This window comes from Bactrocera dorsalis, chromosome 4, assembly GCF_023373825.1.
Source record: "Bactrocera dorsalis isolate Fly_Bdor chromosome 4, ASM2337382v1, whole genome shotgun sequence".
NCBI classification, from domain to species: Eukaryota; Metazoa; Arthropoda; class Insecta; order Diptera; family Tephritidae; genus Bactrocera; species Bactrocera dorsalis.
The window spans coordinates 4,684,037-4,697,543 of NC_064306.1; the positions used below are offsets into that span (position 1 = coordinate 4,684,037).

The 13,507-nt window shown below is 27.1% G+C and overlaps 1 protein-coding gene across 2 annotated transcripts in view; it reads left to right on the forward strand.

Moving 5' to 3' along the window:
• Nucleotides 1–493: 493 nt before the first annotated feature.
• LOC105232231 (uncharacterized) overlaps nucleotides 494–13,507 on the forward strand; it is a 60,138-nt gene continuing 47,124 nt past the window's right edge. For both annotated transcript variants that reach the window (XM_049456191.1, XM_049456192.1), the window contains exon 1: nucleotides 494–1,200. The gene's annotated coding sequence lies outside the window, so the exon portion shown is untranslated. The remainder of the gene's footprint in view (nucleotides 1,201–13,507) is intronic.

A 13,507-nucleotide genomic window follows, 5' to 3' on the forward strand; every position in this document is an offset into this window, starting at 1 on the left:
CTTTTCCCTAAACGGCTTCTAAGCGCCTTCTTCGCTGCCACTGCATTTTCTTCACTGTCAAAGAAACTTCTTTAAAGCGCCATCGCTGACTTTCTCACCGCAACGGCAGACTGGAGCGCTTCGCGTTTTTGAGAGCGCATACTGAGCGCGCTGCTTTTTGCGTTCTTGTGCGCTTGCCACTTCATCTTACAGCCATTCTTGCGCTGCGCGCTACCACTTTTACCAACTTATCTCTCCATTGCTTTCTCCTTGTCAGCGCAGGCGCAAGAAAAGCATCACGCTGTTGCTTCTTTAATTGTGACTCTGTGCTCTCTCTATTCAACTGTGTGTTTGTTGTTGCATTTTCTTAACTGAGCTTACTATTTGGCTTGCTTGCTTAGCTATTTTGGGGCCAACTCACTGGCAGCGGGCGCTGAATGGCTGGCTGACTGACTGCAGCACGAACGCTGCTTTGGAGACCTTTGATGAAGGCATAAAAGAGACAAATTTACAGGTTCAAAGTCATTGCCCATGATGCAATTGATGTGGTAACAACGCTCGAAACGTTCGCCGCAAGTCCACACACAGTTTTTTTTTTCAACTGAAAAAAGCAAAACTTTTGAAAAAGTGCAAAAAATCATTTACCGAAAAAGCATCCCTGCGTAGTGTTTGCTATAAAAACTCAATAAAAACCAAAAATTTGTGTTGTGAAAGTGCGCTTTTGTGGCAAATTGTAACGGTCCCCCAAAACTAACGTGCAACAAAAGAAAATACTCACACCATTTGCTGGCTGCTGTGTGTCGAGACTCCTTTGAAGTGTTTTCGAAATATACACATATATATTGTAAATAAATATATGTTCCGTATATAATGCGAAAAGCAGTGCAATAGAAAACAAAAACGAAAATTCAAGCAAAAACGGGCAATCTCAATATATGAAAAAATAACTGCAAATAAGTGCCGCATCCTTGCTGTGCAACAAGAAAATAGAGAAAAATATATAATTTCGTTAAAAATTAAAAAAAAAATTGCGAAATTTTGCAAACTACAAAAAGTGCTGGAAAAGTACGAAAAAGTGTTTTGAAAATTTTTTTGAAAATATATTCAATTTGCTTTTGGATATTTGAAAAGCTGAAAAAAACTTTCATAAACCACAACTGGATACTTTTGCCATTTGGATACGCTTAGCGGATTTGCAGTTTCTAAAATCAGTGCTAGAAGGTATGTTTAGAATTATGATGGTTGTGTGGCAGAGAAAATATTCGAAAATATCTACTTTTGAAATAGCTATTTCTTTAATATAAAGGTTTGCATAATTATTCATCATTAAAAATATGAATGATGTGTGGAAGATAAAAGATTTCGAAAATTCTATTTGAAATAATTAAAAAAACAAGTTTATTGTTTTGAAAATTTTGAAGGCTGTTTAGGGAGTAAAATATTCAAAAAAAAAACGCTTTTGAAATGATCAAGTTCTTTTATTTAGAAATTTTGATATTAAGGAGGCTTTGTGGGGAGTGAAATATTCGAAAAACACTTTTTGAAATATCCAAAAAAAAAATTTTGAAATTTAGAAATTTTCGATATGAAATATCAACGAAAAATAAATAAAACAACCATAAAAATAAATAATTTTTGAAATATACTTAAATTTTTTGAAAACTATACATTACATTTTCTGACTTTTATTCAACATCAAAAAAAAAAAAATTCTGAAAAGTTAAAAAAAAACAAAAAATATTGAAAATCCTTAATTTTATATTTTAATTTTTTCCGTGTAAATAATGGCAAAAAATTAAATTTTTTGTTTAAGGAGTTTTTACAACGCTTTTTTCTGAATTAATACTTTTTGTAATAAAAATAATTTTCGAAATATGAAATTTAAAATTATATGAATGAACTGTTTGGAAATTTTGCAATTATTTTTTTCGAAATGAACTTTATTTTTTTTAATGAAAAATTTGTGGACAAAAAATTAAAAATATTTTTACGATTATCAAATTTTTGATAAAAATATATTCAAAGCTCTTATTTTAAAATTTGGTTTATGTTTTTCATTAACCTTTTTTTTATGATTTCAAACAAACAAAAAAAAACAACCCCATAATATTCAATCCAGCGTAAAATTTTTAAATGTTTTAAAAAATTTTATTCAGTAATTTTTTTCATTGAAATTTTAATAATTGAACAGCCAACAGTCTTTACTCAAACTACTTAAAACAACTCATTAGTTCTTCTCATATTAAAATACCCTCATGGACCGTTATTTGTGCATTTCTTTGAGGCATTTATTCCAATTACTTTGTATTTCATGCAAACGCGAGTTTACTTTACAACAACAATTATACGAGTATACTAACCGGGCATAATTTTTTGCCCTTCTCATTTTCAAAGCCCTTGCAGGCGCACATTTCTTAGAAAGTGCTGTAATATGCGCTTACACCTAATTAATTTCATTATAATGCCTTCATTTGTATAAATTCATTCCATTTTTATAAATACCATGACCGTTGTTAGAACTGCAATTAAAAATATGAACGTACAACATATGCTCATATTTGTACATATGTACATATGAACAGTCAACAACAATTAGAAACGCCAACAGCGTGATTCTTTGAAAAATTGGGGTGAAGAATGGATGTGTAGAAATGGAAAAATCTATTGAAGGAAAACATTTTAGAAAAATAAAAAAATTAAAATAAAAAAAAACAATAATAAATAATAATCAATAAAAAATATTGAAAATTTTCTACTTTTTGAAATTTTTTAAAATTTTATATACATATTTGCTAAAAATTAAGATTTAAAAAAAATTGTTAATTATTATATATTTTTTTTAATTTTTCGAAAATTAATGTTAAGAAGAAATTTTGGTATTGCCAAATATTTAAATATGCATTTAATAATTTAATAAAAATTTTCCAAAAATTTTCCCAAATTTTTTATACATATGTATTTAAATTTTTTTTTGAAAATTAATTTAACTTAATTTATGTATTTGAAAATACTTAAGTATTAAATTTATTAATTCGTTGAAAAATGTCTTCAAATGTTTATAATTTTTCTATAATAATTTTTTTTTTAATTAAAAATATGTTTTTAAATGTAGTATAAGTTTTTTAATTTGCTATAAAATTTCTTAAATCTTTAAAAAAAAATTCTATGCATTTTTAGAAAAAAATTTTTAATTAAAAAATTTATTTAATTTAAATAAGCTATTTATATTTAAATAAAAATTTATTAATTTCTTAAAATTTTTTTTATTATATTTATAAACTTTTATAATTATTTTTTTTTTAATTTTTTGAAAAACTAAGTATAAATTTAATAATTTGTTAACAATGGTTTTAAAATTTTTATGAATTTGAGACGATATGATTTGAAAAAATCATTGAAAAAATTCTTAAATTTAGCAAAAATAGTTTTTGAAGGTAAAAGACTCATATACAGTGGTGTCTAAAAAAATTAAAAAAATATATAATTTTGATTAAGGATATTAGAAGCCCAATTAAGAAAAGAAAAAAATTAAAAAATATATAATTTTATTTAAGGAGTAGAAGCAAAATTAAGAAAAGAAAAAGGGAAAATTAATTAAAATAATTAAAATTAAAATTAATATTTTCTTTAAATTAAAATATTTTTTTTAATTATTTAAATTTTTTTTTAATTTTTGCTTCTACTACACTTCATAGTTCCATATTGATAAGCTTTTCACTCATACTTCATTTACTTAAGCTGTCGAATAAATTGTGTGTAATTAAATTTGATACTTCCTCTCCCCCATTCACACTTGCCTTCCACTCTCAAGATATGCATATCTCTAACTTCCTTCATTATACATTATTAAGCCATTCAGTGCTTCTCAGCTCTCAGCAGCTTAGCGTCCACAATTAGAACACAAAAAAAACAAAAAAAGATCCTTACATTTCCTCCACTTACCATTCTTAAGTGCTCTGTTACTGATCTAGGAAATTAACAAACCCTCTCCATGCAACCGGCTCAATTAACTCGATTTATTGTGCGTCACTTGAGACGCAGCACCAGCTAATAATGTTATAAATTTACAGCAACAACAAAAAATGTAAACAACACTTGTATTTTGTGTGCGCTGCACTTATAAATGCATTAATATATGTGCGCAAGTGTGTTTGTGTGCGCATAATAATTTGCCACGCATGCGCGCGAGTTCGTTTCCTGAGTCTTTTGTTCTGCTTAGTTAATTTGTTTGTTCATACGTTTGCCTGCACACTAATTTGCTTTGGTAATTGAAAATTTATGCGGGTTTTGAAATTTCTGCTGGTTTTTTTAATTTTTTTTTTTGTTTATATGTTTGTGGTAGTATGTGTGTATTCGCTCACGTGTTGAAGTTTCTGGGTAAAATGGTCTTTAATATTTCTTAAGTAAGAATAAAAGCTGAATAATACAAAAATATGTAATTATATATTATATATGTATGTGTATATTTTATACATAGAAATTTTATATATAGATTATATACACGCCTCTCCAGCCGATTACGTCACAAAATATCGCCAAAAATCCGCCACAAGCAAGTTGATGGTAAAATTATTGCCATTTAATTATGAAATCCAACATTTCTAAGTCACTTTTTGTCATTTTTTTGCCGTTAACTGTTGTCCACGCAAAACAAAAACAACAACAAAGCAGTGGCGGTTAAAAAAATACCCAAAAAATACTTGCGCAGTGCATTGACTGCGCGGAAATGTCGAAAAAGCTGACAAAAAGTGCTACCAAAAATGTTTTCATACACACACTTACATTTACACGCATTTTCTAGTCACTTACTATATATGTATGTACTATGCGCGCTTATGAAATGATAACTGTCACACTCGCTGCCAACCTGTTCATGTCCACCGTTTTTATGGCCGCCGCTCCACTCAAGCGCCTTTCCTCGCACAGCGCGTTAATTAGGAGAAAGGAAAAATGAAAACTGTTAGCAATAAGAAAATCATACACATACTTACTTACATACATGGGTATGTATGTTTGTATTTGTCGTTGAAAACTGGAAATCACTTGTTGCAGCACCGCAATCACAACGGTGCTTCGGTAGCATTTTTATGACATTTTTTATGCGTGTGACACTGCTGTGCTTTTGTATGTTATTCTTACCATATACTAGCATGTATCTATGCTGGTGTTAGTGTGCGTGTGGCACATATGCATACATACTTTTAAACTTAGATATTTTTTACTGTTTGGCTTAGAAATGAAACTCTTACGTTTTAGAAGCAATAAGTAACTGACTGCTGAAGCATTTCTGATAAATTAAAAATAATTATTAAAATTAAAAAAAAAAGAAAAAAATTATAATTTTTTTTATTTTAAAATAATTATAATTTGTTCTAATTTTAATTTTTTTTTTATTATAAATATTTTTTAAATATAATTTTTTTAAGGAGTCTAACAGTGTAATAAATATCAAGCTAATTAACTTATATTGAAAAAAATATAAATTTTTTTAAAGAGTTTTAAAAATTATATTTTTTTTAATTTTAAATTTTTTCAATTTTATGCAAGTACCATAATCTGGGAATAAGATTTAAGTCCCCACAATTTATGCCAGCCATGAGCATTAGTTTAAATAACTTTAGTGACCTGCTTTTATCATCATCAATATACCGTTAAAAATTGCGGTAATTTGAAAACAATTTATTTTTTTCTATTTACCGTTAAAACAATTTGGCTAAACAATAAAAGTAAAGTAAAAATTTCATAATTTTTTGGCACATTTGCAATTCTTACCAGCCGTCAGAAATATAAGAAACAAAAACTGAAAAAAACAACAAATTAACCCAAAAATGCTACACTTTAAATGGCTAGCCATAAAACCGCAAAGAATTGTAATAAAGAAAAGGCAAAATAAAAGAATTTCGAAAAAAGAATCAGTGAAAGAACCAGCAGTGCTGTATGCTGCAGTAAAAAGTAGCAACAACAACAAGCACACACATTACAGCTGCATATGTGTGCACGCGCGTATGTGCAAGTGTGTTTGTTGCCGCCATAATTACAATGCCGCTGAGCGAGTGCGAGTGTGCATGCTTCGGCTGCCGGTCTCGCTAGACTTTGTCATTTCCGAAAAGTCATTAAAGCAATCAACCGTTGGCCGCACTAAACGGTCACCTAATTCATTAAGCGATTAAGGCGAGCTGCCATTGGCACTGCTGCTGTTGTTGCGCTTGATGCACCAACAACAATCGAGAACAAATGAAATGTACAAATTTGTGAGCATTCTAACAGCAACAAAAACAACAATAAATCTAAAGAATTGAAAAAAAAAACATTATTCTGCCAGCTGCATTGCCACAAAAGTCCGAGTAATGCGCTACGGCACGGTATGCTACTCAACTTGCTTGTTGTTTTTGTCGCTAAGCGCAGCATGCCGGTCAGCTAGTAGCATAACTAGCTAAGCTTGCTGGTTTGGTTGACTTGCCAGCCGCTTTGATAGGCGATTCTCCACACAACGGCAGTTTGCCGCGTGACAATTCACAAAAAGATTGAGAAAACTGGAAGAAAAATATAAAAAAATGTAAAATAAGTAAAAAAAATTAAAAAAAGCAAGAATTGAAAAAAAAAATGAAATGAAAATATAAAAAAATGAGTAAAACGAAAACAAAAATCAGAAAAAAAATCGGAAATAGAAACTCTCAAATTTTATACGCAGCTTTGCATTGTTGCTGCAGCTTAAAGCTTCCGCATTTTAGTCGCATCAGTTCTTCTTTTACGCGCACGCATTTTCTACTCAATATCTCTGTCCCATCATTAAATTAATGCAATGTTGACAACAACAAAGTAATTTTGTGAAGTTTTAGAAAATTTTAGTAAATGTACTTTGGAGCTTAACGTTTTCTTACAGTAAAATTGATGTCATTAAAATGACTTAGAAAGCGGAGCCGAGCTTAAATAGCTGCATTAATGCGATATTTTGTTGTTGTTGTGTGAGATTTATGTATGTTTATTGAGAAATCTTTTTATTTAGAATTTTCTAAAGAATTTTTACAAATAAGGAAATTGAAAATTCTCTAAAATTTTAATATTTTTTTGTTCTGTTTTTTTTATTTTTAGTTCTGCTTTTCGAGAAGCAGAAAACTCAATCGAAAAAAATTAATCTTGAAAAAAATATAATTTTCGTAAAGCAAAAAAAGTTTTAAAAAACAAAAAATAAGTTTCAAATAATGTGAAATTTTTTTATTTTATTGAAATTGTTAATTCAAAAAGTCAACTTTTCAAAAAAAATTAAATTTTCAAATATTAAAAAAATTTTTAAATTATAATACAAAAACAAAAAATAAGTTTCATGTAATATGAAATTTTTTATTTGTTAATTCAAAAAGTCAATTAAAAAAAATATATTTTAAAAAAATTTTATTTTTCGAAAATTGAAAATTTTTTAAATTGCAAAAGAAAAAAATTTTAAACTTTCAGATTTTTTATTCCAATCAAAATATTAATTCAAAAAATCGAATTTTCAGAAGAACATTCTATATAAAAAAAATTTAATTTTTCATATTTTGAAAAAAAATCAAATATTATAATAAATATTTTTTTTATTTGAAATTTTTGGAATAAAATCAGCAAGTTTTAGAGGTATTTCAGTTCAAATATATATTTAAAATTAAACAAATCTAATTATTGATGATCTTCTTCACTTGCAAAAAGTAATTTAAAAGAAACAAGAACTGAAAAATATGGCTTTTAGGCGGTTTCTTCTTTCTTTCTTAATTAAGTTGCTAATTTTGGAGAAATTTTAATTTTAATTACTTTTTTTTATGAAGCTTGTTAAAAGTAAGCAATTTTTAGAAAATTGTTAAAAAAATATTTTTAAAAAACACCAAGAAATATACGCCAAAAAATAAAAAAAAATTAATTAAAAATAAATTAAAAAAAAATAAAGAAAAATTAATTAAATTATTAAAAAAATATTTTCTGAAGAAAAAAGTATTTAAAAAAAGAATTTTTCGCCATTTTTCTGTAAAATGTTCTTAACCTTTTAATAAAAATTTATTTTTAGAATGAAAAATTTATTAAAAATAAAGTAGAAATGAATTAGGTTATTAAAAATATTCTTTCGAAAAAAAATTTTAAAAATAAATTAAAAAAATTTAAAAAATAAATTAAAAAAATTAAATTATTTCTCTTTTTTTCGAAGAAAATCGTTTAATAGCAATCAAAATTTATTGTTAAAAAAATTATTTTAAAAATCATCATTATATTAAAATCATTATATACAAATTTTACAAGTGAAAAAATACAATAAAAAATTAAATTTAAATGATATAATTAAAAAATATTTTATTAAAAAAATATTTAAAAAATTTTTATAACAATAATAAATTAATAATAATTTCTTTATTGCTCTTGCTCATAAATCTAATTATGACAATATTAAAATATGAAAGTGCCCGTCATATTTATATGCATCTAGATTTTACATACTCACATCCAACTATACTTACATATCATACATGTGTATATGTAAATACGGACATATACATATATGTATATACATATATTTATTTCCTTGCCCATGTGTCCATAAAGCATCTAAGCACCCTTGTGAATTCATTGCCAGCGCTGGCTGCGTGTGTAAAAAGTGCATTAAATCACCGCTGGCATTCAAAGAGCTCATAAATCATATTATCGCCCCACTACAGCAACAATAAATACAAATTATCCCAACTGCACTTTTACTGTAGCGAAATTTTTGTATAGAAATCGTTTAAATTTAAAACGAAAAAACACCCAACACTTGAACAATACGAAAAATGCAATAAAAGCAGCACACAGAAAAAAGTCCAACACAGTGAAAGAGAAGAGAAAATTCTGATTATCAGCAGCGACTAACAAAGGCAAATGACCATACTTGGCCAGTACACCACAAACAAACACATGCGCATATGCACACAGGAAAGCTCTAAAAAATATATATAAGCCAATAAAAATAAGTTATAAATAAGTGCCAACATTCACCTGAGGCGCTATAAAAACAACAAAAACATTAAAAAAAAACACTGTGGAAACATTTTTTCCCCAAAGACTAAAAATGTGGTTCGAAAGTGCAGTTGAAAAGTTGAAAGTGAAGGCAGCCAGCAGCCAATGCACCGCTACGTGCACACATACACATGTGCTTACTCGCATTTGTATGTATGTGTGTGTGTGTTGTCCACTGGTCGTCGGTGCGACGCTGGCGGCGTTGCTGCTTGCACTCGATGCCACGATGACCTTAATTTGCTGTTGCTGATGTAGCTTTTGAGCACTTGAGCTGATGAGGCTGATCAGCGTGTTGCATACCGCTTGTGTTGTTGTTTTTTTGTCTTATTTTTTTATTTTATTTAGTTTGACTTACTTGAGTTGACAGTCAACGAGTTGTAATTTGGTTACTTTTGTATGAAATTGGTAATTTCGAAGCGCTTGAGGGTGAAGCAGGAAGTGAAGAGAGAGTGGAGTAGGAGAGATTTAAAGAGCGGTGTTGTGCGATTTAATGAGCCTCTGACATTTTTGTATATAAGATATATATTTTTTGGAGCTTTCTTTAACTTAGTTTAAAATATTTTGAAAAAAATAATATAAAAAAATTGGAAATTTTTGACAATTTTGTGAAAAAAAAATTTCAAGGAGTATTTACAATTAAAAAATAAATAAAATATATTAATAAATGAAAAATTAATATAATAATAATATAATTAGAAAAAAAACGTATAAAAATAATTAATAAACGAAAAAGTATGAAATTATTTTTTTATCAATATTTATAAATAATAAAAAAATTTAAAATTTAATACATACATTAAAAGTCACAAAATATATTTTTTTTACTGAATTAAAAAATTTAATTTGCAAAAAAATAATTAATTATAATTAATTAACAATACCTTTTAATCCTTTTTATTTCCTGTGTTTTTTACATGAGAAAAAAAATTAAAAATATTTTCTTAACAAAAATTAATTTCAATTTTTTTTAATTAATTATAATTAATAAAAAATACTTTTTATTTTTTTACATTCCTGTGGTTATTTACATGAGAAAATATAAATTAAAAATATTTTCTTAACAAAAATTAATTTCAAATTTTTTTAATTAATTATAATTATTAAAGAATACTTTTTATTTTTTTATATTTCCTGTGTTATTTACATGAGAAAATATAAATTAAAAATATTTTCTTAAAAAAATTAATTTCAAAATATTTTTATTATGTTTATAATTGTTTATATAAATTTTTATTATATTTATATTTCAAAGGGTATTTCTCTTAGGTATCCAATTTCTTACTTTGTATCACTTTCTCAGCATTTAATTAATATCAACATGTTGCAAGATTATAAAATCAAAAACAACACCTACCAGAATCACACACAAAAACAGTAAAACAACAAAAAAGTTCCCCCACTGACCAACAGCCGCTGCGCACTTGATTTATTCTAATTTATGCAATTTGCTTTGTTTTTATTTTCATGTTTGCTTCCAACTTTTTTCTCTTTATTTTTTGCTTGTTTAATTGCCGTTTTCACTTTATTACATGCAGACACATAAATATTTATATGGGTGTACGTAAGTTCGGGCTCTTCTGGCTCTTTTGGCTGTTTTGCCGAATTTGCTTTGCGGCTTCGCTGCCATTGAACTTCAGCGCCGTTCGTAGCGAAAGTGTTGGCCAAATTGGTTTGTGATGATTTTGCGCATTTTTAAGGCTCACTTTTCGCATTTTTTTACATTTTTCGCACGATGATTGGCAAGTTGTTGTTTCAATTTTGCTTTTAATTTCAAAAGCGGATTTGTACGGTTTCTTGTCATGTCTGCATGACTTTATTATTAATTTTTTTTGCATTTCATGTTCCGATTTTTACTTTTAAATCAGATCAGTATTTAGTGTTCGATTTTTTAGCGAAAGTAGAGTAAATTTTCATAAAAAAGATAATAATAAATTTTTTTCCAAAATTTATTAATATCGATTTTTTTAGGTTTTGTAATTATTTTTCAAAAAATTTTCCAATTTTTTAATTTTGTAATTTTTTTCAATAATTAAATATTTTTATAACTTCCATTAATCTTAAAATTTTCGTAATATTTTTATTTTAATTTTGATTGAAAACTAATTTAATTTGAATAAAAAGAATTTATGTAAAAAAAATATTAAAAAAAAATTTTCAAAAAATTGTTTTAATTAATTAATATTTTTTTTAAGTTATATATTTTTTTTAAGTTATATATTTTTTTTAATATTTTATTTTGAAATTTTTTAAGTTTTAAAGCCATAAATTAAAAAAAAATCCTTTAATCACCTGAATATCATCACCACTTCAAAAATCACCACTCCTAGCGCACTTAATTGAAGATGCTACCACTTGTTGATAATCACATTTGAGCTCATCCAAATTTGGAGCAACACTTTCAAGTGTTCTCGTTGGCGCTTGCGAATTGAAGCCGCGCTTTTATTCACGCTCTTGCAATAATAATTGTTCGTGGTCTTAATGTTTCTCACTTCTTTTAATCTTTATGTCCGCGTAACCACGCAATTCGCCACACTTTTCACACTTGTCTTGCTCCATGCCCCGCTGCTTGTTGTTCTTAAACGCTCATGCTTTAATGGGCACTTCTTTGCGGTCAAACGACGAGCGTTTGACGCTTTTGTCGTTTTTGTTGCTTCCGCTGCTGGTGTTGTTTTTGCACTTTTTTGCTTTTTTTATGGTTTTTTCCATTGTTGACAAACCTTTTTTATTTATAGTTATTTTAAAATTTTTATTTTTTTTTCACTTGCTTTCTAATGTCCCTTAATTTTTGGTAATTTTATATACATTAGGCAGACATTTTTACCATCGATGCAGCAAAATATTGTTTTTATCATATTATAATTGTTTTTACAGTTCTGTATTTTTTGTTTTTGGTTTTCTAAAAACTAAAAAAAAACCTTTGTTTAATTTATTACTATTTTTTTGTGAAATTGTGTATTTGAAGGGATTTTTTACTGAAAAGGTACTTTTTTTTATAAACAGTGCTGCTTTTTGTTGACTTTAAATAGCTTTCTAAAGCCTCCACATTCTAAATTACTGAAAAATTTAATACAATCAAGTACAGTTACCCGTACAATATCTCACACCTCATCTGCCTCATCTCTTACACTGCTCAAATCGCCCAACACTTGTCACATTCACGCTTACAGCCATTAAATCTGTTTTTCTATGTCAATCGTATTGTTGTTCTATTAGAGTAATCCGCTTAACCGCGTTTAATGCCGGTGTCGCTTTGCCGAACTGAGCGCTGACTTCATAGAAAAAAGTTTTTGTAATAAAAAAAAAAATTATGTTCATTGATTTCTTTCACAAGTGATGAAATTTTTCCCGGAATTTTTTTATGAGTTTATGAAATATTATTTTTTTAATTAATCAATTTTTTCATATATATATTTTTTTTTAAATTTTTTGGTTCATATATACAATATTTTTTAATAATTTTTTGTTATTTATCATTTATTTTAATATTTTTTTTTAATATTTCCTGCTTTTCATTTTTTTTTTTTTCATTTTGATTCCCCAAATTTCTTTCTCAATTCTCCATCACTCTAGAAAATCACTGCAAAACCGCATAAAATCAATTTCTATGCTCGAAAATCACATCACACTTTACTGTTAATTCCTTTTGTCACTCCATCGCCGTGCCTTACCATCTACCATAATGCACACACACATCCGAACACATCGATATCTCTGCATTGTTTGATTTGCGCTCTGTGGCGGGCTTCATGCCGCGGCGTATTGATGGCATTAGAGCAGGCCAGTTGGCTACTGAGCACACTTCTTTGCTTGATATGAAATGTGTCAGCTTTTGTTGTTGCGGTTTTTGTTTATTTGCCCATGCTGCCGATCGCTGTCTCTAGTCTTCTTCAATCAACCTTATAACCCACTTTTTATAACAATTTTATTTAATTTTCTCATATTCGTGAGACATTCTTTCGCTGCTTTTTGTGTGGTTTAGTCTCATTTGCACGGTGATTTTCAAAAAATTATTAACAATTTTTTGCGGCAAGTAATTTTTTAGAGCACGTGTACTGCTTTCATTTTTTCTTAATGGCGTCATTTGGCTTAATTGTGTGATTTTGTGGCGAAAATTTGAGTTATATGGCATTAGGTGGGATTTCTCTTCGTTGAAAATTAAATTTGGGAAAAAATATTTTTTTAAAATATTAAAAAAAAAGATTTATTTTTAAGAAAAATAATCCGACATTTTTTTTAAGAAAAATTATTTTTGAAAAATTTATTAAAAAAATTTAAAATGTAAATCTCTTTATTCAATATTTATGTTTTTATATAAAAATGTTAAAATAATTTAAAATAAATATATTAAATATACAATAAATGATTTACTCTTTATAACAAAAAATAATTAAAAGTTTGATTTATATGGAATTAGGTTGGATTTGGAAAAAAATTATTTTTGAAAAATTTATTTAAAAAATGTACATAAATGATTAAAATGATTTTTTCTAAATTTCCGTATTCAATATTT